Raw genomic sequence first — 27,198 nt, forward strand, 5'->3', positions numbered from 1 at the left:
CCCACAACAGTCCTGAGCACCTGCTCTTATTTTTCTCTCATGTTGATGTTTTTCCCAACTACTCTCGTTCAAAACAGGTCCTTGTTCTCATGAGACAGTGCTCCTGTTTTCATGAGACAGTGTTCTCTGTTCCCACGGGACAGCTTCTTCAGGATGCATCAGTATGTTGTCAGGATCAGGGCCTCCATTTTCAGTCCTCTCTTTTCAGGCCATCTCAGGGGTATACTTTGATCTGGTCAACATCGATTGCTTCGTCAGTATGTGCCAAGGTGCTGACAGACCCGCTGTCACCCCCGACAATCTCCCATTTCACAATAATTATTTGCTAAGAAAATGCAGGATATCTTTCCTAATACAGACACACAAATATTTATTTATGACCTACTGCTAACACACATGCTCACTTTGCATCCTGTGTTGCTTCCCACAGTGAAAGGGAGCAGGAGTACCAGGGTGTGCTACAAAACTGATAAGCTCCATTATGCAGATCAGGATCATGGTTTTAAGTGCTGTTATTTTTAGTTGACATTTATTCATGATTGAACTATGGGCTAAGCAACAGACTTAAGACCTGAATACACCTAATGCCTCTTGATCGCTCTCTTCCTCAACAAAGGCCAAGATAAGCAACCTGAAAACATTCAGTATATTTAACTGTACATACATTAGGTGTGTATACATAAGAAAAAAACCACCATTGTCTGAACTGCAGGGAAGTGAGTAAAAGGCTACTTCAGTCCTCATTTTTCCAAATAATATCCTTGTGTTTCAACTGCCTCCCTCAGAGCACTTCAGCTGAAGATGGCTATTTCTAGGAGGTAGAAACAATCTCTGCCAGGGTCTCTTGTACTTTGGAGCACTTCAGTATGTTACGGCAAAAGGCAAGGGTAATTTGAAAATTAATTAGCAATTAGCTGCAAAGCTGATCTATAAATTCTCAGGATTAAACTCCACAGCTTTGCACATTGTAATTATGTGTAGACAATGTCAATCCAGATGCAACATATCCATAATTCCTCCACATATTTTCTAAGCTTGCCAGGCACAAGCCAACTCCTATCCTATTTGCACCTGGAATCCTGTGCTTAGTTTTGGGTTCCTCACTACAAGAAACACATTAAGGCACTGGAGCATGTCCAGATAAGGGCAATGGAGCTGGGGAAGGGGCTGGAGCACAAGTCTGATATGGAGCAGATGAGGGAGCTGGGGGTGTTTATCCTGGAGAAAAGGAGGTTGAGGGGGTACATTATCACTCTCTACAACTACCTGAATGGAGGTTGTAGCTAGGTGGGGATTGGTCTCCCAATTAAGTGATAGGACAAGAGGAAATGGCCTCAAGCTGTGCCAGGGGAGGTTTAGAGTGCTGCCCAGGGCAGTGGTGGAGTCACCGTTTCTGGAGAGATTTAAAAAGATGTAGATGTGGCACTTGGGGACATGTTTTAGTGGTGGACTTGGCAGTGCTGGGTTAACGGTTGGACTCATTGATCTTAGAGGTCTTTTCCAACCTAAATGATTCTATGATTCTATCCAGAAACCACTTCTCTGAATTGGCTTTGTCCAAGCCAGTATGTGTTGGAAAAATGTCCTTTCAGAAGGCAATATTAGTTGGTCTATGCAGCTAGACAGCTTCCAACTCACAACTGGGAGCCTAGCAATGCAAACAACCATGGAGCATATTGTGCAGGCAAAGTAACTGTGGGTAGGGCTGCTCCCACCCATCCAGACATGCCCAGGGAGTGTCATTAAAGACATGGATTAAAGCTTTCTCCTTTATTTAGCTGCTGAAATTCCTCAGAGTTGCCAACTATTGTGTAACTATAGCTTTAGTCTGATCTGAATATGAGTTTGTTAAGCTTTAGAATAGCTTCCCCTGAAAACCTCAGAGACTGAAGTGGGAAGACCTGAGGAATTGTGAGACTCCTAGGAGAGAGGTACAAGGACAGAGGGCACAAAGACTCACAAGGTCATTTCTGTATGAGGGAAATTCCTAGTGCTCATCATCACTGGCTGTGCAAAGGAAGGATGTTATTTGCATTTACAAATTAATGCATGACATTACAGATACCAAGGTCAGCATCACCAACTTTTCTCCATGAAGGAGTAACAGGTTCTGGTCAAACTGCTGCTCAGCAAAAGGATTTTCAAAAAAAAATAACAAAACCCAGTAGGTATAAGTGGGCAGTGTAGAAGAATTATGTGCTAGACTGTGTCCACTTGGTAACCCTGTCCCCAAACTCAAGTCTTCCAGAGGAAATGTAAGTGCTCCAAGTCACACTGCAAGCATCATTAAAACTGGAAGTACTTGACTGCTTGGTGAGGACTTACAGAGCTTGGCACTTGTCAAAAAATGTTGATCTGTTGATTTAAGTGGCAATACAAACATTTAATTTTGAATGCTGTATATCATTAATGCAGAAAATTTAAATTTGATGGAATTTCACTCCAGAAACATTTCTGTAAATCATAACCCAACACGCAAGTCAATCTAGCACAGTAACTGATAAAACTTTCATTTTTTTGTAAGCAGTGAATTTATTTAGTGATCGCTCTACATCAAGAAGGAATGTCTGTAGCCTCTTAACATAAGAACTTTTAATTATCTGCATGTATGAATAAGTTGTCATAGAAAAAGCCAAAGTTCCAGTGTTTCTCTGTATTCACAGCATCACAGTGTAGCAAGGACAGAACCTGAAGGGCTGGATTTTGATCCAACAACTCCTCTGGTGTTACTTAGGCTATTCCCATACTGTGGCTCAGGACTCAAACTCTAGACCAATCTTTCACAAAATAATTCAGTCTGAGTGACTAAATACATGCCATCTCAGGGACATGGAACTGTAGGAAAGACTAGTATATGCAACCAGCTGGACAATTCCCAATGGGAGCCATCGCCAATGGCCATGTGTACTTAGTGTGCCTTATCAGATGATATTTTCCTAAAGTTACCATGAAAGAAGTGGGTCTTGAGAAGATGTTCTTGCTCTCTTATCACAGAGAAGGAACAAATGTGGTTTTGCAGAAAGCAGACACTATTTAAAATATACCTTGCATAACAGAAACAAAAATCATCCTGTGATTAAAAAACACACATAACTGCCATTTACAAACTTACCTACTTACATAGATTTCCTTATTGCAGTATTTAAACATCCCACTGCCATTAATGGATTTTAGCTTCACAAAACCTGTCAAGTTGGTAAATCACTCATGAGATTTGAGAGATTCTCAGAAGGGAACAGAGGGATCTGCTCAGGATTATATAGAAAACTCATCATCATGTTGACCAAACTTACAGGTCCTGAACTGATTTTCACTAGGTTGATTAATTCTTTACTAAAACCCCAGAAATTTATCTTTATACCATTTTATATAGACCCATAGGGAGGTGCAGAACACTAGAGAAAGAAGAATAAATTAATAAAAAGAAGAATGATTAAAGTTTGGTTACAGCATAAGTAAACAACGGATGGAGAGGTGAGACTGCATCTTCAAGATAAAATTTTAATTCCTCTACACCCTTTAATTTAATAACTAATCACGAAAACTCACCTAAACATTTAGCAGAAATCAGGAATTGAAATTAAAACATGGCAATTCACAAATGTAATCCCTTATAATTCACTATTGATAGGAGAAATGAGGTTCTGACATTATGAATATAACGGGTATGTATGTAATTGACTGGAAGAGTACACTTTAATTGACGAGGTCTTGAGCACTTACTCTTAACCTATCTTTGGGCAAAGCAACAACTCCTTGCTTGATGATTTCCAGAACTTGCTCCACTGACAGCTCAGCTCCAGCTTGCTCTAATCAGGAGCTGAAAAAGCCAATCACCTGGAATGAAAAATCAGAGCACATAAATAAATAGATCTTTGTATCAGTTTGCACACTGAGCTGTCATCTTCTTTCCCTGGATCACTGTATCTGTACTTCTTAAGGAATAATCACATTATTGCTTGTGTTGCAGTCAGGGAGACTTTGTTAATGTCAAGTTAGCACAGTTCTCAGCATCCTCCTGCAGTCATTTTTAACAGATAGGTGATTTTACAATTTAACACAGACAGCTGAATTAATAAATTTACATTTTCAAGTGCCGTGCACTGACATATTCCTATATTTCTCTCTATCAGTTCTTCTGTATGTCAGGATTTTTGAGACCTTCTAGTCTTTTTATAATTTGGGGTAGAAATTTACTTTTATTTTCAAGCATTACAGTAAAATCCTGCTGGTCCTGGATCACAGAAAAGGGGGTGGGGAGAGAAATATGGTGAAAATCAGCTTGACCTCACCAGGGAGATGTGTGAAGGATGAGAACATTGAGAGTGAACATGTAGGTCCTTGGTCAGGCTTTAACTTTTATCCCTCTTCAAACTCAGTAGGTTATACCAGAAGCAGACATCCCTCCCAGCAGTTCTCCTTGTGGGACATGAGAAAACCTTTATAGCTCCTTTCATTCAAAAAGACCACACTTGGCAAATCCCATTTCTTATCCCCAAACAAATAAGATAGAGACAGATAAAAGTTGCTGGAGGTTGCTTTTTGGGGTTGTGGGGTTTTGGTGGAGGTTTTTTTTGTTCTGTTTTAAAAAAACAGAGGTATGGAAATCAGTCGAGAGAAAATTCATGTTTAACCTTCTGTACTGTCCTTACTGTTGCCAAAATTGGCAGAAGTACAACTGCTCAGAGACAGTTTTGAGTCTTTAAGCAGCAAAGGTATTTATTTTGAGCAACGTTGGGGAGGCTAACCAACTCTTGCTGGACCAACTAGCTCTGAAGTTCTCAGTGAAAAATTAGGTAATTTATACAATTTTCATGAGTGTTTACAACATCTATACATGCATATTCATTTAATTTCACAATCTAATTATTATATTCATACTAGGAGGAACTTGAGATGGAGTTGTCCTTTTTAGGGAGTCCTCTGGTGGTCGTTCTGATCCTTCAATCTCAAGAGGATACTCTTTGTCATGAACTTTTCAACTTTTCCTGACTACGTACTGGGAGCTTGCGAAAACCCCCCTGATTCAACTCACTTATCTCCCCGGATGTCCATTCTATCTAATTCATGACTACTAAGTTGTCCTTTCTGTTATCTTTTCATTAGTACAGAACAGGGTACCACTTGTCCCTTAACATTAATGTTGCATTCCTCAGAGCGAGGATCTGTAACATCCCCTCAGAATAGAATTCCAACATCACAGAACTCTTGCTCGGTTTCATTACAGTTATCTTCTTACTTGAATAGAAGGAAGAATTTCATAGCCTCTAGCAGATGTTGCAGGTAGTTTTTTACATTCTTACAGATAAGGACCTGGTGGAGTGCAGTGGAGTAGGAAGATGTGTTGAGTTCGCTGGAGGGAGGGTCCAGAAATTAGAGAGGAAAATGGCAAGAAACAGCTTGCACAAAGAGTGTGAAGACCTTAGAGTGAGGTTGACGTGGTTTTGGCATAGTCTGGGACAAACTGCTGGTGGAGGATACACAGTTCATAGAGGAATGAGCAAGTTGCTCACAAACTTTGAAAGGAAAAAAAATCTTACTGCATTTCAGCACTCCTCTGTTGTCAGTAATCACTGGTGAAACCTATCCTCCCGTGGGGCAGGTTCATGCAGAGAATCCATCCCACTGGTTCTGCCTTGTTAGCTCAAGTTCTGCTAAACCACAACAAAAGTAAAATTTAATATTCAGCTTTTAATCAAAAGGATAAAATACTATCATAATGCATACACATAAACTGAATAAAACTCACAGATGCCACCTAAATTCTGGTGTTTCCTATTTTAGAAAGTCAAAGCCTCCAATCTTAACATTTTTTCAAAAGACTTCTATGTTTTTGTGCCAAAGGTACTAATCTTGTTTGAGTTATATTTGACAAAGAACAAAAGTGAGACAGGCTTCCAATATTTTCAGGCTATGTCAGTATTTCACAGAACTTTGAATGGGTATTTTTGATATCCAGTTGACTACTAAAATTAAAAATATCTGCTTTAATAATAATACTACTTATCTCTAAGCATTATTTGCCTTACTATTTCAGTCAGTATAGAATTGGAGTAATTCTCTTTTGAACCCTGAGAGCACAGTACCCCAGTGAGATACTCAGATACCCAATGAGTACCCCAATGAAATAAGGAAAAGGACAAAAAAAAGAAAAAGAAAAAAAACAAAGAGTTGTATAGGGAAATCCTAAAAGAGGCATTTTCTTATTACCATTAGATCAATAATGAAATCAAAAAGCAACCAACATTACATCCCTACTGCCCAAGCTCCTATCTTCTCTATAGCAAAGGGTCTAAGACTTTACCTAGTATTCTGGCCAAAATATAAAAATATAAAAGTTTAACAATATTAAGGAGGAGTAACCTTTTCCTTTGAAAGAGCTTTCATTATCTTTCACACTTAAGTAATAGAACTGCATTTAAAATAATAATGAAAATTAACAGATTTCAACTCCTTGTCCACTTGAAACTGAGTCAGAAAAAGCAAACTGCAAAAGCAAAATGTTTTAAAACCCAGTACTGAACATATGACTGTAATGTATAAAAAACCGCAGATCTCAGGGCAAACGAACAAAGATGAGAGATTGTGTCCTTTTTTTGATATTCAGAAAATTAATTTTCTCACTTATTATTTGGGCAACTGATCTAAGAAAACAGAAAATAGTTGCAAAGACTGCTTAACAATAAGAAGAAACTTAAAGATTTGCTGTGAATTACTCATATCCAAGTCATGCTGAGTGCTCAAAGGCCCTCTCCATGCAAGGAACAACTAATTTTATAAAGCTCTCTCTCCAATCTGGCTTCCATATTAATATAGATAAAAAGGTATGCCTAATCCTGGATTAGACAACTCCTCACGAGGAATATCTGATCAGTGTCCAGATAAAACAGTGTATCGACAGCACTTTACACTGTGCAAAGAGTCTAATACTGGTTGAGCAAGGTTCTCAACTGTGCCGTGTGATGGGTATGAGTGCCATGGCTTGGTCACCACCATCTATGGGATTTCCAGGCTTTTTCCAGAGCTATCAAGGGCAAGATGTTTGACTTGGATTCTTTCAGCAGATATGGAAGTGCTGCAAGGTCCCAGCCCAGGCAGTGCTGTTGCCTAACTAACACTACAGCTTCTTGCTTTCTCCTCCAGCTAAAAATAACAGTGTGATATGCTGTTACCTCGTCTACCCACAACTGTCAAGGTTAACTCCTCAAAGGAGAAGAAAAAATAACTTGGTACCAAATTAAAAAGTTCTGATTCTGTTTTTGTCTTTTTTTTTCTCTTGGAAAGTGATGGAAAGACATGCATTTTGACATTGACTATTTTACATTTCCAGCTGTACTCACCACTGGGAGAGTAACACTATTGACAGCACACTGAAGGGAGAAGAAAAGGAGAAACCAAAGAAAAGGAGAAAACAAACTATTTGTCATAAAGTATCACAGGATTATTACTTCAACTATGTAGCTTCTTTAGGAAAACATAAATCATAGTTACGTTCAGTAGTCAATACTAATACCTGGAGCAAAAGGGAGGCAAAGCCCTTGTTTTAAGAAGGGATGAAAAGGCTTCAGGTGATTTAGTAGCAGGAGAAACACAAAAGGTTTATCAGCAAACTTGAAGTACTGAAATTTTTCAGATTCACCTTTGTGAGGAATTGGGCTTTTTAAATTGCCTTAAAATATTGCTACTATAAGAAGCTGTGCAAAGAAACCAGGAGAGTGAAGATAAAGGTTGAGGGGAGGAGGTCATATCCCACAAACCGTTAACTTTGTGGAGGTTGGAGCGACTCTTTGGGTGTGTGATGCTTCTCTGGGTGTGATGCTTATTTAAAGGAGACCAGTGACACTCTCTGGGTGTGTGATGCTTATTTCCTATAGGCCAGACCATATCAAAGGAAGCCCCTATGTGCACACATCCACCACTACCCCGGAGAAGGTCTCACTCTTAGCAGGGGTGCCTCTGAAGCACCCCCCCACCACCAAGCCTAAAATGACTTTGCAAAAACCATCACCTACAGCTCTCTGCAAAAACAGCATAACTGTGCAAAACAGCCCCCCACACACACATGGGGGAGGCACCAGGAGGGTTTCTGAGGGTATATAAACCCATCGGACTTTATGTTTTGGGGTCTTCTTTGTCCATCACTCCCCTATGGATCAAGACATCAGTGACAACAGCAACAACAGCAACAACAACCAAGTTTGTCGAAGACCTCTGAGTGGTGACTATACACTTTTATTCTTTCTCCCTCTTTCTTTTCCCTTACACATTTTAACACATTTTCCTGGGTGATATCTTTATGCTTTTATATTGCCATATTACTATAGATTATAACAACCAAAACAGCTACATACCTGTTTTCCTTTGCAACCAAAATTCTTCTAAAATAAACCCTATATATATATATCTGTAAACACTCATCATCTAGTATCAATTTACTTTAATTCACTCCAAGGGATTTATTAGCAAAAAACAAAAGTTACTTCTGCCTTGCGGGGCGGCTCATAACAACCTTGAAACTAGGAGCATGTTCAAAGACACATGAACTTTTCAAGGTGCTCTGATCTTCTCCTCTCTCCACTCTTAGTAAAGAAAGTGGATAGGAGTGGTGAGAAAAAAAAAAGAAAAAAAAGAAAAAAAATCACTTAAAGTATTTACCCAGGCTCTAGTAATCAGCAGGATCAAGTTTTTTCTATGGGCATTTGTCATGGTTTGACCCTGGTCAGATGCCAGGGGCCTATTAAAACCACTCCACTACCTTCCCTCCTCCCCTCTGCAGTTGGGCAGAGGAGAGAGAAAGAAAGAAAACAGCAAAGGAATTTCATGAGTAGAGATATGGATTGAGAGAAGGCAGTATTAGCGGGCAAAACAAACTCTGAGGATAAAACCTAAATTTATTACTAACAGAATAAGAGCTAAAGAGTGAAAAATAAAACAGTCTTAAACACACTTTCCAACCACCCCTCCTTCCTTCCATGTTCTCCCTCCTCCCCCTGCATCAGTGCAGGAAGAGAAGTCTACCTACAGGGCAACAGGTCTTCCATATCTGCTGCACCTGTGGGTCACCCTTCCATGGGCTGCAGAGAGCAACCTGCTCCACCATGGTCTTCACCACGGACTACGGGGGGAGCTAAAGCTCTGAGTTCTTCCCTTGTCCCGTGGGGTCCCTTCCCACGGGAGATAGTCCTTGATGAACCTCTCCAGTGTGAGTCCATCCACCCCTCGGGCAACAGTTCCTTTCAATCTGTTGCCCAGTGGATGACTTCCCCAAGGGGGTGCAGTCCTTCATGGGTTGAGCTGTACCAACATGGGTCTCCCACAGGGACCACAAGTCCTACCTGGAAAAAACTGCTCCGACATGGACTTCCCTCTCCACGAGCCACAGGTCTCCATCAGGACTTCGCTCCATTTTGGGCCTCCCACAGGGGGTCACAACCTCCTTCATGTATCTCCTGCTCCAGCATGGACTCGTCCATATGCTGCAGGAGGGTTTCTGCACTACAATGGTTCTTTATGGGTTGCAGGGGCTTCAGTTCTAAGTCTTTGCCCTGCTTCTGGGGAAAGGGGGGGAAAGGCCCCCCCTTTCCCTGCCCCCCCTCTGGCTTCACTGACCTTGGTGACTACTTGTTCTCCTGGACTGGAATTTCTTCTGCGCCACAACCTTCTCTTCCCCTGTTCTTAAATATGTTATCACAGAAGTGCATGTCATTGGCTCAGCCTTGGCCAGCAGCAGGAAATCCCTCCTGGAACTGGTTGCCATTGGCTTTTCATAGGACAGTGAAAGCTTCTAGTAGCTTCTAACAGAAGTCACCCTATAGCCCCCCCTGCTACTAAAACCCAGCTACAGGTTAAACCCATGACAACATTTTAAGGAAAACCGTGAAAGGTGTGTTCTCAAGTCCTGCAGGTCTTGAAATAGGAGTTGCTATGCCAGAGCCAAGCCAACTCAATTGATTTTAAAATTTAACAGGGAAATGACTTTGGAGAATTAAATTCCTAGTAGGAAATTGCATCAACTAAATCCTTTGCATCACTAAACCATTGCTCCCAGTCTCCTGATTTCTATCAGACTATTGTGCAAACAAAATTCTAACAACTCCTAGTTAACCCTGTTCAACCACATGATATCTATCACTAGCTAATGAATTCTCACCATGGTCATGAACCAAACTTGTCTTTAGGAATGACTAGCAAAGAGTCTCCACCAGATTCCTGACACATCAGAGGCCTCAGGTTCTGCCAGGGGAGGTCTGGATTGGTATTAGGAAAAATTTCTTGACTGAAAGGATGGTCAGACATTGGAACAGGTTGCCCAGGCTAGTGGTGGAGTCACCATCCCTGGAAGGATTTAAAAGATGTGTACATGTGGAACTTAGGGACATGGTTCAGTGGTGGACTTGACAGTTCTGGGTTAACAGTTGGACTTCATCTAAAAGGTCTTTTCCAACCTTAATGATTCTGGTTTTAAATCCAGAGTAGTCCATCTAAGATGTGATCATAAGTAGGCTTTGAGGACACCTTTGGGCTATTCTCCCTTTGCATATCCACACAGGACTGAAGCAGATGCCTCTTTCTATATGGACCATCAACCACTCATTACTACCTCCTCAGTACATTTTCCAACTAATTTTGCATCCGATTTTTAGCATTTTCACCTATTCCATGCTTTCTATTTGCTTTCTATTTGGTTTAGAACATTACATGCAACAGAGTAAAACCAGTTGTCGCAGTCGTAGTGAGACTGGACTGTTTGTTAAAGAGGATGAGTAATGAGGTAGACCAAACTCCTCTCTCTTTGCAATTGCAATGTCAAATTAAGGGGCTTTACTTGAGTAAAATGTGGAAAAAAAAAAAGAAGTAACAACCCTTTATTAAAAGATATATGTATGTTAGCAAAAACAGTAACAAGAAACAACAATAACAACAACAAGTCTAAATGGATACTCCTCTGTCTGTTAGCACAGTCCTATTGTGGCCTGTCGGGGATGTTGTTGGATCGCTGGAAGGTGCAGGGTCTGCAGCGCCCTGTTGTGGCCTGCAGGGGGCGCTGTGGGATCGCTGGAAAGTACAGGACCTGCAGTACCTGGTCGTGGTCGGCAGGGGGTGCTGTGGGATCGCTGGAAGGTGCAGGACCTGCAGTACCTGGTTGTGGTCGGCAGGGGGCACTGTGGGCTCCGGCAGCCACCATGTGGGCAGAGGGGTCTGGAGGGAGCAGTCCCGACCCGCAGGAGAAACCGAGAGGGAAACGGGGGGGGACCCCTTCTCCTCAATGGAGGGAAGGGGTGAGGGAAAAAAAAGGTTCACCCCTCAAGAGGACTCACTGTTCCCAGATGATAGTGTTTCCAAGGCTCTCCGTTTTTTCTCCAGCAAGCACAGACCTCTCCGATGAAAAGAAGCAGCAAAGACTCGTCGGCCCCAGTGGGAATCACACGACACTGGCAGTGCAGGATCGGTAGGCAGGCCTCACCAGGACGGAAAAACCAGGGAAGAGAACTGGCTCCCAGACTTTCCTCTAGAGATGCCTGAAAACAGTCCCCGTCCCTGTCCTGGTCTGAACACTCTGCTGTCTCTCGTGTCCTCCCTGTGTCTGTCTCAAACCTTCCCCCATCACCCCAGCAGTTAAAAGCCCATTAAGCAGATCGACCAGTTCCTTTGTAAGGCTAATCGACTCCCTTCCCCCCTTCAAACTCTGTTTCTCTTACAGGGAAAGCAGGGGAAGGGAAAATTCCTCTCTCAGATTTATAACCCATAACACCAATACATATTAAAGTCAAGATAGGTCATATCCATTTTATTCGTTCATGACAGGGTAACCTGGCAACTGTTCTGGTGTCCAAAACTCATTATAGATTGCACATATTCTGTATTTTGGTCAGATTTTTTCAATATAGAACATTACCATACTGTCTGTTAGTATTTCTGTATGAAATACAAATCTAGACTACATTTTAGGATCAGAGAATCTTATACCCAATGTAAGGATGATTTTGATGAAGCACAGAGGGATGTCTGAGTGACCCAGAGCATAACACATACCTTCTGCTCATGTGGACCTTTAGTGCCATCTGTTTACGGAAATCATAGAATCACAGAATGGTTTGGGATGGAAGGGACCTTAAAGACCGCTTATTTCCAACTGCCCTGCTATGGACAGGGATGCTTTCCACTAGACCAGGTTGCTCAAAGACCCATCCAACATGGCCTTGAACATTTCCAGGGATGGGGAGAACACAGCTTCTCTGGGTAATCTGTGCCAGTGCCTCACCACCCTCACAATCAAGAATTTCTTCCTAATATCTAATCTAAATCTGCTCTCTGTCAGTTTGAAGCCATTCCCCCTTGTCCTATCACTACATGCACTGGTCAAAAATTACATTCATGCTTCCACTGTAGTGTGGGTGGAGATAATCCAAATGTACTTTGCTGTGTCATCATGGTTAGGCTTCGCAAACGAAGATTTGGGAAGGGTTCTACCCACATTTGCTACAGGCACACTGGTGGTTAAAGAGGTCAATGCAAGATAGACAAGATCGGTTGCAAAAGGCACAGCAGAAAGACTCCCCAGGCGGTAAATTCTGCAAGGTACGATTCTTTCTGAGTTGCCTTTTCTCCTCAAGGGTGATCCTGCATGCTTTCTCAAAAGAAGCAGCAGCGTTAAAGATAGTGTGTCTCCAGACTTCCCAATTGGAGACCAGAGTAGACCAGTTATGTTGATCAATATGGCCAAGGCTGAGATGTTGTTTCAGGGAGTCCTTGTCTCTTTTCTTCGGGGTTCCTCTCTTGCGGCAGCCGGTGGCAAGTTCACCATAAAGCAAGATCTTACGGAGGCGGTGGTCCTTCATCCTTGAGACATGTCCTGCCCAGCGCAGCTGTGTTCTCAGCAACATGGCCTCAATACTTGTGACTGCTGCTTGTTCTAGAACAGATGTATTAGTCACATAATATGACCAGTGGATGTTTAGGATTGAACGGAGGCAACCTTGATGGAAGCGTTCTAGGAGATGCAGGTGGTGGCGAATCATGATTCAGATCTGTATAAGAGAGTAGACAGCACAATGGCTCTGTAAACACTGATCTTTGTACTTTTCTTCAAGTGTTTATTTCGCCAGACTCTTTTATGAAGCTTTCCGAAGGCACTATATGCCTTTGCTCACCTGTTGTCTATCTCTCTGTTAATCTTACCATCCGAGGAGATGAGGTTACCTTAGTAATTAAACTACTGAACCGATTTGAACACTGTAACGGCGGGGTCCTTGTATAACAAGGAATAAGTACACTCCTCATGCGGTGGTGTGGACAAAGAGGCTTTATTTCAAACTTCCCGCTCCTTATAGCCCTATATACCATGTGACTCTCTTAACCAACCAGTTTACTAACTCTGGGGCATGCTCTCTTGGCTCTGTACCTGGGCACATCCTTTGTGCCTTTAGACATGCTTCCTACATATCCCCTCTTTTAATTATATAAAGAAGTCACTAAAACAGTATGAACAGAAATGCAAAAAACAATGCAAACAACAATTTTAACAGTCAGAACATTATAAAACTACCGAGCTTCGCAGTGATCCCGCACATTGCTTTGCTCAGTTTCTTAACTCTAATGTAAACCTTTTTAAAACTTTCTTATATTCCTATAGGGTAGTGCAACTTGGAGGGAAAACTTTATTAACTTAGGGGTCTTATCTTAACTGTGTATAAACCATAACTTTTTTAATCTGAGGGTTTTTAGAACTGGGAGATTTAACTTTATTTAAGAAACAGGGTAATCTTAGCAAACTACAATTTCTTAAAAGCGACCTGTGGCTGAGGTAATGTTATTTTGTGAGGTGTTTTCCTTTTCATTATTTGACCAGTCAAACAACTAATTTCATTCATTCACACATCTCATTCATCGGTGACCACCGCACATTGAACACACACACGAACACACACACAACGCACATTTCGGAGACTGCTTTTCACCACGTTGGTCATTTTCTAATGTAAACTTGAAACATAACATAACTCTTTTCAAACTTCTGCATTGGTCTGGTTCCTGCTGTTGTGGTCACATATGTGAATAGGGTTTTACACACCTGGAAGAAACCTGTTCGAGTCACAAAATCTAGGGATCTCGTCCATTGTCCTGAATTCAAATCTTACCATGATTAGTAGCTTGGGAGAAACAAATGCCTGAGGTGTGTGCTGCTTTTCAGATCTGCTTCTTTCAGCGCTGTCACAACTCAAAAATTGATAACATACATAGCTTTTTACAGATGTTCTTACAGGTTACACTGGTTCTCCCCCCTTTTATTTAAACTTAGCATGTATTTCAAAATGTGATGTGCTTTTGCTGTTTTATGGTTTTGTGTGAAATGCTTGCGACGTGAGAATTTTCCTATCTGATAGGAAGTAACTGGTTATTACTAATGTTAATCCATTTTAGTGTTTCAATGTTGCTAAGCAACTAACTGATGTGTTTTACACCTTTGTGTTTTGTCTAGTGGATGTAGTAGCAGTTATGTTTTGTGGATGTGTATCTATTTGCATGTACATTTTCAATATGTCCAATTCAAGATGTATATATCTATTTGTCAGATCTCACTTGCTGCGATGGATGAAAAGACAGAATGAGAGAGATATGTGGCCTGGAAAAGCATTAATGGAATCTGAATGGACTTTTTACTCACTGAATAATCCACTCAGCAGACTGGCAGTTTTTCCCCAGTTTGCTGTTGTGTGCTTATGAACCCTTGTACACCCCGGTTTATTGTCAAAATTTATAGATCCTGCTGTACCTCCATATTGTCCCTATTTCTCCCTCAAGCTTCCCCTTTGAAAGCTGTTTATGTCTTCTTCTCCCGTTTTCCCGTGCCTCTGTTACTGATTAGCTGTAGCTATCACAGTGCAGAGAGAACTACCATTAGCCAGTTCCCTCTGATATTCGAGAGTTCCACCCATCTTTCCCCTGTCCCCCTACCACATCTTTCCCTGAGCTGTCAATCTCTTGCACCTCCCTGGCTTAGCATCCACCCTTCAAACCGCGGTTTTTTAAACCCTTGTTTCCCTTGAATAAACTGGCATTGCAGCACGAGACCTCAACTGCGTCCGAACCCTAATTGCAGTGCCCGGTCCCAATTTCCCCTATCCCAGCAGACCGAGGCAAGTGGCTCCCAGACGTGGGGTACAGTTGAGGGCTCTCATACTGAGAGAACTCCTGTGCCTGCACTCTGGTTCAGGCAACGTCGGGGAAGGTACTCGTCCCTGCCGGTCCTCTCCAGCAGAACGGGTGGCTGCAAACTTGTAGAAACTGCGCGGGTCAACGCATTGCACAGGTGAGCTGCTGGGGGCACTCCCTGCACCCTACCCCATCACCCATACCCCGACTGGACGTTGAAAGAGAGGATTTTCTATCCGAGACTGGAGTGGGGACCTGCACCATGGGACTCACTCTCTCGACCTCTCAAAAATTTGTATACCGGCGCTTGAAAGATTTTCTTATAGAGCATGGTCACCCCCTCGATAAAAAGTCAGCTAAAACGCTTGCCAGATGGTTCGATCACAAAAGCTTTAAGCTTGCTGAGGACACTGATATCGAGAAGTGGCAAATTATGGGATACGACCTCTGACGGGATAGTGATAAGGGGGACAGTTTAGCCAAAGAAGCACCAGGTGATGAACAAGGATAGCAGCCTCCCAGAAATCGAAACTAAAAGGGTGGAGATGGAAACTGGGCAGACAGATGCACCATGTGACGGGGAAGGGAAGAAACCATCACGGCGATCTCAAAAGGATATCAAGGAGGAGGGACACGGGGATTGCACGGAGCAAAGGCAGAAAGGGGCGGCGCAGAAAAAACCCGCGCGGAACGGGAGAAGGCGGATCCCCGTAGCTCTGCCCTTTAGACTGCCCTCGCCTCTGCCCGATCGCGTCAGGGATCTCTCCCCCGGCCTGCCCACGGATACGCCTACCTCCTCCAGTCCCGCCTCTTCCCCGGATCCATCACCTGACCGGGGTGGCAGGGTAGCGAGAAGCAGGGGCAGGGCGAAAGTCAGGACCTCTTTTCGGAAAGGTGACCACGCCCATAAGCCTCATAGCACCGGAGTCTGCAGCTACCCTGAACCCGGTTCAGGCACAGACGCTTACCCTGCCTGTCAGTACCTACAGCCAGACACAGACTCCCCTGAATGGCAACCAAAACTCCCGGACATCTGGAAGGCTTTCAGGGAAGAAGCTGCTTCAGCTAAGGATACCGAATTCCTGAAAGCGTTTCCTATTTATGTAGAAGAAAGAAAGACCCCGGAGTAGAGACCCATATCGTACCCCATGCTCAAAGACATTAAAAAAGTGATCGTTGAATATGGGCTGGGAGCACCCTTTACCATGGGGCTACTAGAATCCTTTTTTCTTGCTTATACATTAATTCCTTATAATATTCGGGCAGTAATAGGAGGATTGTTCACCACAGTGCAGTCCTCAGTATTTGAGGTTGAATGGAAAAAACTGATTACTGTATATGTTAATGAAAAAATGGAAAGGAGAGGAATTCCTATCCAGCAAGCAATAGATATGCTTTATGGGGAAGGGAACTATTCTAGTAGGAAGGATCAAGCTAGAATTGACCCCAAATTTTTAGAAGTAATCAAAGAATTGGCATTAGAAGTTGTGAAGAGGGTAGCTAATGCCTATGTTCAGACACCCTCCTTCACTCTTATTAACCAAGGTCCAAAAGAACCTTTTGTGGAATTTATAACCAGGTTAAGAGAAGTAATCAACTGGCAAGTCCATCAAAAAGAGAGTCAAGAAATTTTGTTTAATAAATTGGTTATTGAAAAAGCTGATGAGGACTGTCAGAAAGCATTAAAAATGTTAAAAAATCCCTCCTTACTAGAAATGATAGATATAGAGGACTGGTTAGAAATGCGAGGACATATGAACATGGCTAAGGCCATGGATGAGCTGCTAAAGTATAAGACGCAGTCTGACTAGGTCCGTGAGAAGTCTGAGATAGCAGGGCCGTGAGAAAGCGGCAATGTCCTTGGGTATTCTAAATTGAGCTGAAAAACAGGAACTTGGCATTACCAAAACAAAGACACTTAACGAGCCACCTGTGTAAACAATGAAAGGCAGTTAAGATGATATCACCACCTAACTGTGTACCAATAAGGAGCCTAATCCCTGTAATATTCATGAACCTATTATAGAGTGTATATAAGCTGCTGTCAATCTACAATAAATGAAGTTCCTGGATTCTTACATTAAGCGTCTAGAGTTTTCCGTCGCGACATATTTTGGCGCCCGTGTACAGGGACCAGAGGGGGTCCCTAGGAGATCAAGTCGGATTTCCTGGGTCGGAGTCAAGTCGGACTCCCGAGAACCAAGTCGGGTTCTCGCAGCCGCGGTCGGACGTAGTAGTTTCGGTCGGTCTTGCTGTGCAGCACAAGAAGGCGAAAGGGTTGGACGAAAAGAGTTCAAACCTGCCGCTGCCGAATGCCTCCCTTTCGGGCATTTTGGACAGCGAAAGAGTTAAGTTCCGCGTCCCACGTAGCGAAAAGAGCTCCAACCTGCCGCTGCCGAACGCCTCCCTCTCGGGGATTTCAGACGGCAAAAGAGTTAAGTTCCCCGCTTCTGGCAACGAAATAGTTGGACCCAGCGCCCGGGACGACTCCTGAAGAAGGAGGCCCACCGACAAAGCCGCAAGAAGTCTCGTGGAAAGGGCTGCACAAAGCGTGGTAACACGTTTTTAGGTAATGGAGAGACAGGTGGCCTTATCATTGCTCCAATGCTTTTTAGAAAAGCGGGGAGTTAAAGGGTTAGATTTTAAAAAGGATTTACCGGAATTGCTTAAGGTGGGGTTTGCGAAAGGGTGTTTTGTGGACCCCAATACGGTCTTTGATGAAGGTGAATGGAAACGGTACGGGGATAAGTTGTGGGAGGATTTATTGAATGACGATAAAGTAGCTAAAAATTTAGGCAAGCAGTGTCAGGCTGTTTCTAATGCTACCTCCCTTGACTAATGTTATACATATCCCACCTGAATCCCAAAGGCAGGCTTCTATTACTCCCACTACCCCTTCCCTAGAGTTCCCTAACCCCTCCCCTGAGTCCCAGTAGATCTCGTCTACTGGGGCTGCATCACTCCCCTCACCCGATACATCGAATACTGTCGCGGCAGAGCGGCGAAAGCTCTGACAAGGCATTGCCGCAGAGGCTTTGCAAGCGGGAGATAAAGAAGAGGCAGAAACTTTAACTAATGCCTTTCCGGTAGTTTATGCTCCGGCAGCAGGGGGTGGATTGATAGCGACTATCACTGCCCTTGATTGGAAACTGTTGTTGCAATTGCGTGCTACCGTTAATGAGAGTGGAATCCAGGGTGAGCCTACCCGACAAATGTTAAATTATATTTGGGGTAGTAACTTACTTTTACCAGCAGATATTAAAAGCATTATGAAGTTGGTTCTTTCACAACACCAGCAAATGCTACATAATGAGCACTGGCAGGTGTTTTGCCAGGAGGCCGTAGCGGTCCAGAGACAGGCAGTTGACCCTTTGCACGGGGTTACGTTCGATGAATTAATGGGCTTCGGACCGTACGCCAGAATGGAAGCACAAGCATTAATAGGACCAGATAAGATCAGGGAGTCTATGCGCCTAACCCGTCTCGTTCTAGATCAAATCAAAGCTCCAGGAGGAGTTCCGTCGTATATGGGGATCAAGCAGGGAAGAGACGAGCCTTTTGGATCATTTATAGACAGGGTTGCTAGTGCCATTCAATCAGCAGGGATTCCTGAATTTATGTATGGAGCTTTGCTAAAGCAGTGTGCGCTGCAGAACTGTAATTCTACAACTCGCAATGTCATTATCACGCTCCCGGGTAATTGGTCAATTGAGGAGCTATTAGAGCGAATGGCGCAAATACCCCAGGGGCCTAATGCTATGTTAGTGAACGCAGTTAAGGAGCTAGGTGAAAGCTTAAAGGAACAGGCTAAGGTTACTAGCTCTCAGGTTTTAGCCTCACTTGCGCCCTTACAAACTCCGACCGGAGACATGCAACGAAGTAGACCAGCAAAAAGACGCTGTTTTCGGTGTGGAGAGTACAGACACGTGCGAAGAGAGTGCCAGTCCGGTCCGGTGTGGTGTTCTCGCTGCCAGCAAAACACGCATGTTTCTGCTACGTGCTGGCGTGGGTCGGGAAACGGGAAAGCCAGCGCGAAGGGGTCCCGCGCCAAGACACAAGTGATGGCTCCAACCACTCACAGCTTCCCGGTTCAGACCTCACACTGCATCCCGCAACCAGAGGGAGCCTCGGTCTGGACCTGGCAACCGCAATAGACTGCACCCTAATAGACCAACGTCCTCAGAAAATACCGACCGGTATTAATTGACAGCAAACCAGTGGGGGCGTTGTTAATAGGTCGGTCCTCGTCCACAATGGTTGGATTAACTGTTTTAGTGGGACTGATTGATGCTGATTACACTGGAGAAATATCAGTCATGGTAAATACACTATTTCCACCTTTGCATATACCGACCAAATCTCGTATCGCACAACTGATACCGCTCCCTCAGATCGCTTCTGGACCATCGGATAAGCCCGAAGGAGGAGATCAGGGCTTCGGATCTACTGGTGCATCGACTCTGCTAACAATAGATTTAACCAGACGACCACAAAAAGCTATTCAGCTCCAATGGAACTCCCAAACTGCACATTTAATTGCTCTTTTGGATTCGGGAGCTGACATCAGTATTGTTGCAGCTCTCGAGTGGCCGACATCGTGACCCTTGGTGAATTCAGGAGCAACAGTTGCAGGAGTGGGTGGTCTGACTCTGGTAAAAAGGTCTCCTCCGATAACTATCACGTTGGATACAATGACTGTGAACTGTACGATGTCTGTTCTCCCCCTACCCGATGGGGTACAAGCATTAATAGGGAGAGACATTCTTGCTCAGATTGGGATGGTTCTGACCAACAAACCAGGATCCCCTTTAGCATGACGGCCATTGCCTGGACTTTCCCGATCCCGCTCCAATGGAAGTCAGAAACACCAGTGTGGGTAGAGCAATGGCCCTTAAAAAGGGAAAGTCTTTTACAGGCACATGCATTGGTGTCAGAGCAGTTACAACAGGGACACTTGCGTTTGTCAACTAGCCCGTGGAATACTCCTATTTTTGTGATCAGGAAGAAATCTGGGAAATACAGGCTGTTACATGATTTACGTGCAGTAAATGCCCAGATGCATACGATGGGGGCATTACAACCAGGACTGCCAAATCCAGCTATGATCCCACAAAATTGGTTCCTGTTAATAATCAATCTTAAGGACTGCTTCTTCACTATTGCATTACATGAGCAGGATCGTAAGCATTTTGCATTCACTGTTCCTGCTATAAACAAAGAAGGACCATCGCAACGCTATGAGTGGACAGTGTTGCCTCAGGGAATGAAGAATTCTCCCACACTTTGTCAGCTCTACGTGGATGCTGCACTACAACCAATCAGAAAATCATGGCCCTTGACAGTAATTTACCATTATGTAGATGATTTATTGTTCACCCAGCCGACTAAGTTTACAAAAGATCAAAAACAGCAGCTGGTTAATCAGTTGCAGCAGCAAGGCTTGGTCATAGCCACTGAAAAAATTCAAGAATCCAGTCCCTGGCATTATTTAGGGTGGCAAATCACAGACTCTGTCATTCGACCTCAGAAATTGTCTATCAATATAGAGATTGCCACCTTGCATGATGCTCAGAGACTCTTAGGAGACTTACAGTGGCTGCGTCCAGTAGTGGGAATACCTAATGAGTGGCTAGAACCCCTCAGACCGCTATTAAAGGGTACAGACCCTTCAACAGCAGTGATTGTCACCCCGGAACAGCGAAACCTCTTACATCAGATTGCGACCAGTATTGCTGATCATGTCACACATCGACGGATAGAGGGTGTACCTGTCAATCTTACTATCTTGGCAGGAGAAAAGCACTTTATGGGAACCCTCACGCAGTAAAAAATAAAAACGGGGGACAATCAAAAGCGGTTTGCAACATCAACTAAAGGGCAACAAATTGTATTGGAATGGCTGACAACATCTTTGCAACCACACAGAACAGTTCAGGAAAGGATTTGGACTTTATCAGAGTTCATCAAAAAAGGCAGAAACTGGATTGTGCAAGTGACCGGGTCAGAACCACATGAGATACAAGTGCCGATAAGACAGGAGGACTTTGATTGGTATTTAGTCCATTCTCCCGAGCTGCAAGGAGCGCTACTTGTGTCAGATGCCATCATCAACATCCGTCCTTTGCAGTCACCGACGCTAACCTGGATGGCTAACCAGGCGTGGCTGCAAGTTCCAAAGCGATCTGCAACACCACTTCAGAATGCAGTCACCGTATTCACTGACACTGGAAAAGGATCGCGGCGTGCCGTAGCCACCTGGAGGCACGAAGGGCGATGGCATCACCACTTCCTGGATGCTCACTTAAAGGACTCTTTACAAACATTAGAGCTTGCAGCTGTTGTGTGGGCATTGTCTCACTGGCTAGGTCAAGCACTTAATGTGGTTACAGACTCGATGTATGTTGCAGGAGTGGCTAATCGAATTGAAGATGCTAGCATTAGAGAAGTTAAGAATGCCAGACTCATGCAACTACTACAGCAACTTCACAAAACTATTGCTTGCCGGTCAGCCAGATATGCTGTGTTGCACATCAGAAGTCATCAATGGAATATAGGGCTGGGAGAAGGAAATGCTAGAGCAGATCGTCTAGTGTCAACAGTAACAGAAGCACCTATATCTCCTTTCCTGAGAGTACGTGAGGCTCACGCTGTATATCACCAAAATGCAAAAGGTCTCAGTCACTCATATGGATTGTCAATCGAGGATGCCAGAGCAATAGTGAAAGCATGCCCTATTTGCAGTCAGCAAAATAAAGGAGTAGGCCTTGGAGTGGGAGTTAATCCCAAAGGACTAAAAGCTAATGAGTTGTGGCAAATGGATGTCACACGTGTTCCTGCTTTTGGTCGATTGAAATACATGCATGTGTCAATTGACACCTACAGTCACTTCGTATGGGCTACACTGCAACCAGGAGAAAAGGTCCAAGATGTGAAGCGTCATCTGACAGATTGCTTTGCTGTCATGGGCGTCCCTAAAACATTGAAAACAGATAATGGGTCTGCCTATGTTAGCAGGATTCTGGGACAATTCTTGCAGCAGTGGGACATAAAGCATGTTACGGGCATAGCTCATTCGCCTACTGGACAAGCTATAGTAGAGCGAATGAATGGAACAATTAAAAGCTACCTTGAGAAATACAAAGACATCAGGGATGCCCGAGAAAGAGTTAGCAAAACTCTTTTTGTCCTTAACCATTTGTGTATTTTTGGGGATGATTCAGTGCCTCCTATCGTCAAACATAATCAGAAAGAGCAGGTGTCAAAAGGACCACCCATGAGGGTTCATTATCGGAATCCTAAAACCGGGATGTGGGAAGGTCCAGCAGAAGTCATCTTTATAGGCCGAGGTTACTTCTGTGTGTCTACTTCTACAGGTACCCTGTGGGTTCCCAGTCGTTGGGTCAAGCCAGCGACTGAGAGTCCTGGAGGACGAGGAGGAGAGACACTTGCGGTGCCTGCGGCCTCACCTAACCTCAGACCACCACCTCCAGCCTCTTCAACACCTGATTCCCCTGCACCTGCTGATGAGGGAGACACTGGAACAGCATCTGAATTAACTGAGTAACTGGACACAAAGGAACTGCAAGACTTACTTGATTTACTGTTTTTGTGTATTGGTATAGCAAAGATGTTAAGATTTCTGTCTATTTCATTGTACAGCTATGTAATAGGTTTTCTTCTTTTCACGAGTATGATTGCCAATGTTGAGGCTCTTCACACCATTGACCCTCGGAAAAACATGTGGGTCACCCGGGCAAATCAAACAGGACAATCATCCTTTTGCTTGTCCTTGGCATCTGCCTCATCCTTTTCATACTTGCTTGTTTGGTATGCCTTTTAACTCGGTGTATAAGTTAAACTTACTATTTGCTGGTTGGGTTTCATCATCGTGTGAGAAAGAAATAATTATCTCTAATACATCTGCGTGCCTTATAAAAGCTCTCAATACCTCTTTACCCCAGAGTCCCCAGGAGTTAGACTTAATGGGATCACTGTCTGTACGTAATACAAGTGATAATGGGACTCAAACTTGTTTTATGCTGGGAACATTTCGTTCTGGGTTAAGTGCACGTCAAAACCACGATTTGTCTAGATGGACTAATGTCACTTCACATACCCCAGGGTTTAATTATAAAAATGTAGGAGACTATTGTGACACTAACAATACTAACAACCAAGGCCTTGGGGCGTATGGAGCTGAAGTCAAACTTTCCTCGCCAGGTATTTGGGTTAACAACACTGCACGTGCCTTACCACCAGGTGTATTTCTTATTTGTGGTGACAGAACTTGGCATGGCATTCCTGTACGTGCCTTCGGAGGGCCCTGCTATATAGGGTCACTCACGCTGTTATCCCCATCCTTTTTACAGCTTTTTAATCTAACTTCATCACGCAGACAAAAGAGGAGCCTAAACCAACTTTCCTCAGATTGTGATGACAAAGTAGAGCTATGGGGTAAGACAGTTACTGTCTTTGGATCTATTGTCCCAGGTGTAGGCACGGCACAAGCATTAACATCTATTCGCAAACTTGCATGTTGGGCTGTCAAACAATCAAACGTCACCACCCGAGTAATAGCAGAACTTGCACAGGACGTTACTAGTTTACGTCATGCTGTCCTACAAAATCGAGCTGCTATTGATTTTCTGTTGCTGGCACAAGGCCATGGTTGTAAGGACTTTGACGGTATGTGCTGTTTTAATCTTTCAGATCACAGTAACTCCATACATAAACAACTGCAATGGTTAACAGATCATACAAAGAAAGGGACAGTAGCAACTAGTCCTATAGACTCGTGGTTTCAATCTATCTTTGGTTCTATATCTGAATGGGCTCTAAGTTATATTAAGGAAGACCTACGATGGGTATTGACAGTTATTGTAATCTTAGTAATAGCTCGTGTTGCCTTTTCTTGTATTACTAGACGTGTAAATGCTACGACAAAGAAAGCATTGTTGGCCCAAAATAAAAACGGGGGATAGAAGCCTGTAAGAACATAGACTCTAATTCCCATAAGGCACGTCTATTGGTTGCTGCTTTTACAGGACCTCAGCATTGTTTTGAATGTGGGGAGAAAGGACATTTTAAAAAGCACTGTCCTAAATTAAACCCTGAACCAAATTTACCTAAAACCCTATGTCGGAGGTGTGGGAAAGGCCGTCATTGGTCCTCTAGTTGTAGGTCCATAACCAACCTCAATGGTGAACCTTTACCCCCCAGGAGATCCCCAGGACCAAGGAAAAAAGTCACATTTCAATCCTTGCCTGATCTTCGTCCTTCCTCCTGTGAGCATCAGGGAAACGGGGAACAGAGTGCCCGGGGGGGCGCGATGACACAAATCACCCCTGCTCTCTGCTCAGTCCTGCGTCCCACACCTCACCCTGCTACCCTGTAAGCCCAAAGCCTCCGGCAGATCCTATTCCCCTGAATCCAACAGACCCTATTCCTGTTCCGTGTGTTTCCCCTAATTTAGCAAACCCTGTTCCAGTTCAAAATCAATGTCTTCCCCTTAACTGGACCATTCTCTCTGTTGTTCACCCCTCGACACACCTAAGCTCCTATGAGCAATTGGCCAGAGTCAGGCCATCTAGCCCAGTAGACCCTGACAAAACATATCTAATGATATCACATCTCTCAGCAGTGGCTAAGGGAATCATTGTTGTACCCACCCTCCTGACAGGACTTACAAATACCAACATTGCTATATGCCTAACTGCGCATCTCCCTCCTGTGCAGCTAGAAGAACGCTTCCCCGTGGCAAAGATGATCTCCACAGATGACCTGCTCTGCGTGAAATCCTCAGACGAGGAGCAGAGGGAGGGAGCACTGAGGGAAGTCCACTGGACTACCTCAGTGAAAACCTCCCGCCCACTTCTAACATGTCTGGTTTATTTTTCACAGCCTAAGCACCCCCAGAAAGTCAAAGTAGAGGGCTTACTTGATACAGGTGCTGATATATCTATCTTTGCCTCCAAGGACTGGTCATACGGCTGGTCAGCCCAGACTACTAACGTCAGAGTCAGTGGGATAGGAGGATCACAGTATCCTGTCAGGAGCAAAGAGGTACTAACAGTCTATGGACCAGAGGGGAGACCAACATCGCTCCAACCGTATGTACTTAACATCCCAATCACACTATGGGGAAGGGACGCAATGGAGCAGTGGGAGTTCACTTTGGGAACCCTGTCTCCAGATGAAAATTTTTAGGAGGGGTCACTGAGCATTTGCAGCTCCCCAAACTGAGCTGGAAGACAGAAACGCCAGTTTGGGTGGATCAGTGGCCCCTGCCCAAACAAAAGCTGCAAATTTTGAATAAATTAGTTGATCAGGAATTAGAAAAAGGGCACTTGGAGTCTTCCACCAGTCCCTGGAACACCCCAGTGTTTGTAATTCAAAAATCCTCAGACTCCTGGAGATTTCTCCAGGACCTGCGGAAAGTAAACAAGGTCCTGGAACCAATGGGAGCCCTCCAGCAAGGGATACCATCTCCATCTATGCTCCCTGCTGAATGACCTCTGGTAATTATTGATATTAAAGACTGTTTTTTTCACATATTCCTAAATCCAGCTGATTTGGTCAAATTTGCGTTCTCTGTCCCTGCCATCAATGCTTGTGAACCTCACCGCAGGTTCCAGTGGCAAGTGTTTCCCCAGGGGATGAAAAATTCTCCAACTCTTTGCCAGATGTTTGTGGCTAAAGCGTTAGAACCAATCAAGAAAAAATTTCCACAGTCAATCATCTTCCACTACATGGATGATGTGCTGATCTGTGCCAAAACACAATTGACTGTAGAAAAAACCCTAAATTCAATCATTGAGGCTCTAAATTCTAAAGGATTAGAGATCTCCCCTGAAAAAGTGCAGAGGGAAGCACCCTGGAAGTATCTTGGGCTCCAAATTACAGAGAAGGCTATCAAGCCTCAGTCAGTGTTAATTGACAAGCGAGTCCAAACTTTGAATGACCTTCAGAAGCTGCTAGGAGCCATTAACTGGATTAGACCTGTACTGGGGATCACAACCAGTGATCTGCACCCATTATTTGAGCTGCTGAAGGGAGATGCTGACCTGTCCTCTCCTAGATCATTAACAACAGAAGCTGAGAAATCCCTTGCCATTGTTGAGAGAAAAATATCAGAGAGACAGTCTTTTAGGATGGAGGGACTGCCATCCTCCCTTGTAATAATTAATGAACAGAGACAACCACTGGCCCTGCTGGGTCAGTTTACTACTGATAATAGAGACTTCTGCTTATGGGAGTGGGTATTCCTCCCTCATCAATTCGACAAAACAATTACAACCCTAGCAGAAATGATTGGTAAGCTGATATTTAAAGGTCGCACCAGGTGTTTGGAGCTCAGTGGGGAAGAACCAGATTTCATCTACCTTCCACTGACCTCTGAGCACCTGGAAAAACTGATGCAGAGTTCTATTGATTTTCAAATTGCCATCGGAGGCTACCCGGGAGAAATCAAATTCCATCTCCCGACGTGCCCATTTTTGCAAAGATTGATTCCAATTCCTCTGAAATTAAAAATTGTCCAATCAGACCTACCAATTAAAAATGCAAAAACCCTTTTCACTGATGGTTCAGAGAGAACCGGAAATGCAGTTACTGTTTGGCAGTAAAATGGCAATTGGCACCAAGATATACATAAAGTTCAAGGTTCCCCCCAAGTCTTAGAACTCTCAGCAGTTGTTCGTGCCTTTCAAATTTTTAGTGAAGAACCAATTGTTTCAGATTCAGCCTATGTTGTAGGTGTGGTGAAAAGGATTGAAAATTCCTATCTAAAAAACGTGTCTAATGAAAATCTCTTTAAGCTGTTAACCAAATTGTTGTTTTTAATAGAAAACAGAAAATTCAGCTTCTACATTGTCCACACCAGATCACACACTGCTTTGCCCGGTCCTGTGGCAGAGGGAAAACAAATCGCCGACCATTTGGCAGGTATGGTGGTCACCCCTAACCTTTACCAACAAGCAAAAATTTCACACGAGTTTTTCCATCAGAATGCACGATCGTTACAAAAACAATTCGGACTAAAATTAT

General features: G+C 43.7%; 1 long non-coding RNA gene across 1 annotated transcript; it reads right to left on the reverse strand.

Annotated features, from left to right (window-relative positions):
* LOC116780059 lies at positions 1-26,558 on the reverse strand. The gene is made up of 5 exons (XR_004354302.1): positions 26,546-26,558; positions 26,394-26,398; positions 10,295-10,314; positions 2,005-2,007; positions 1-301 (listed from the first exon to the last, which is right to left on the reverse strand). It is a non-coding gene; the product is annotated as an uncharacterized LOC116780059 (long non-coding RNA).
* Between the last annotated feature and the right edge of the window lie 640 nt (positions 26,559-27,198).

The sequence above is a fragment of the Chiroxiphia lanceolata genome, chromosome W (assembly GCF_009829145.1).
Source record: "Chiroxiphia lanceolata isolate bChiLan1 chromosome W, bChiLan1.pri, whole genome shotgun sequence".
NCBI lineage: Eukaryota > Metazoa > Chordata > Aves > Passeriformes > Pipridae > Chiroxiphia > Chiroxiphia lanceolata.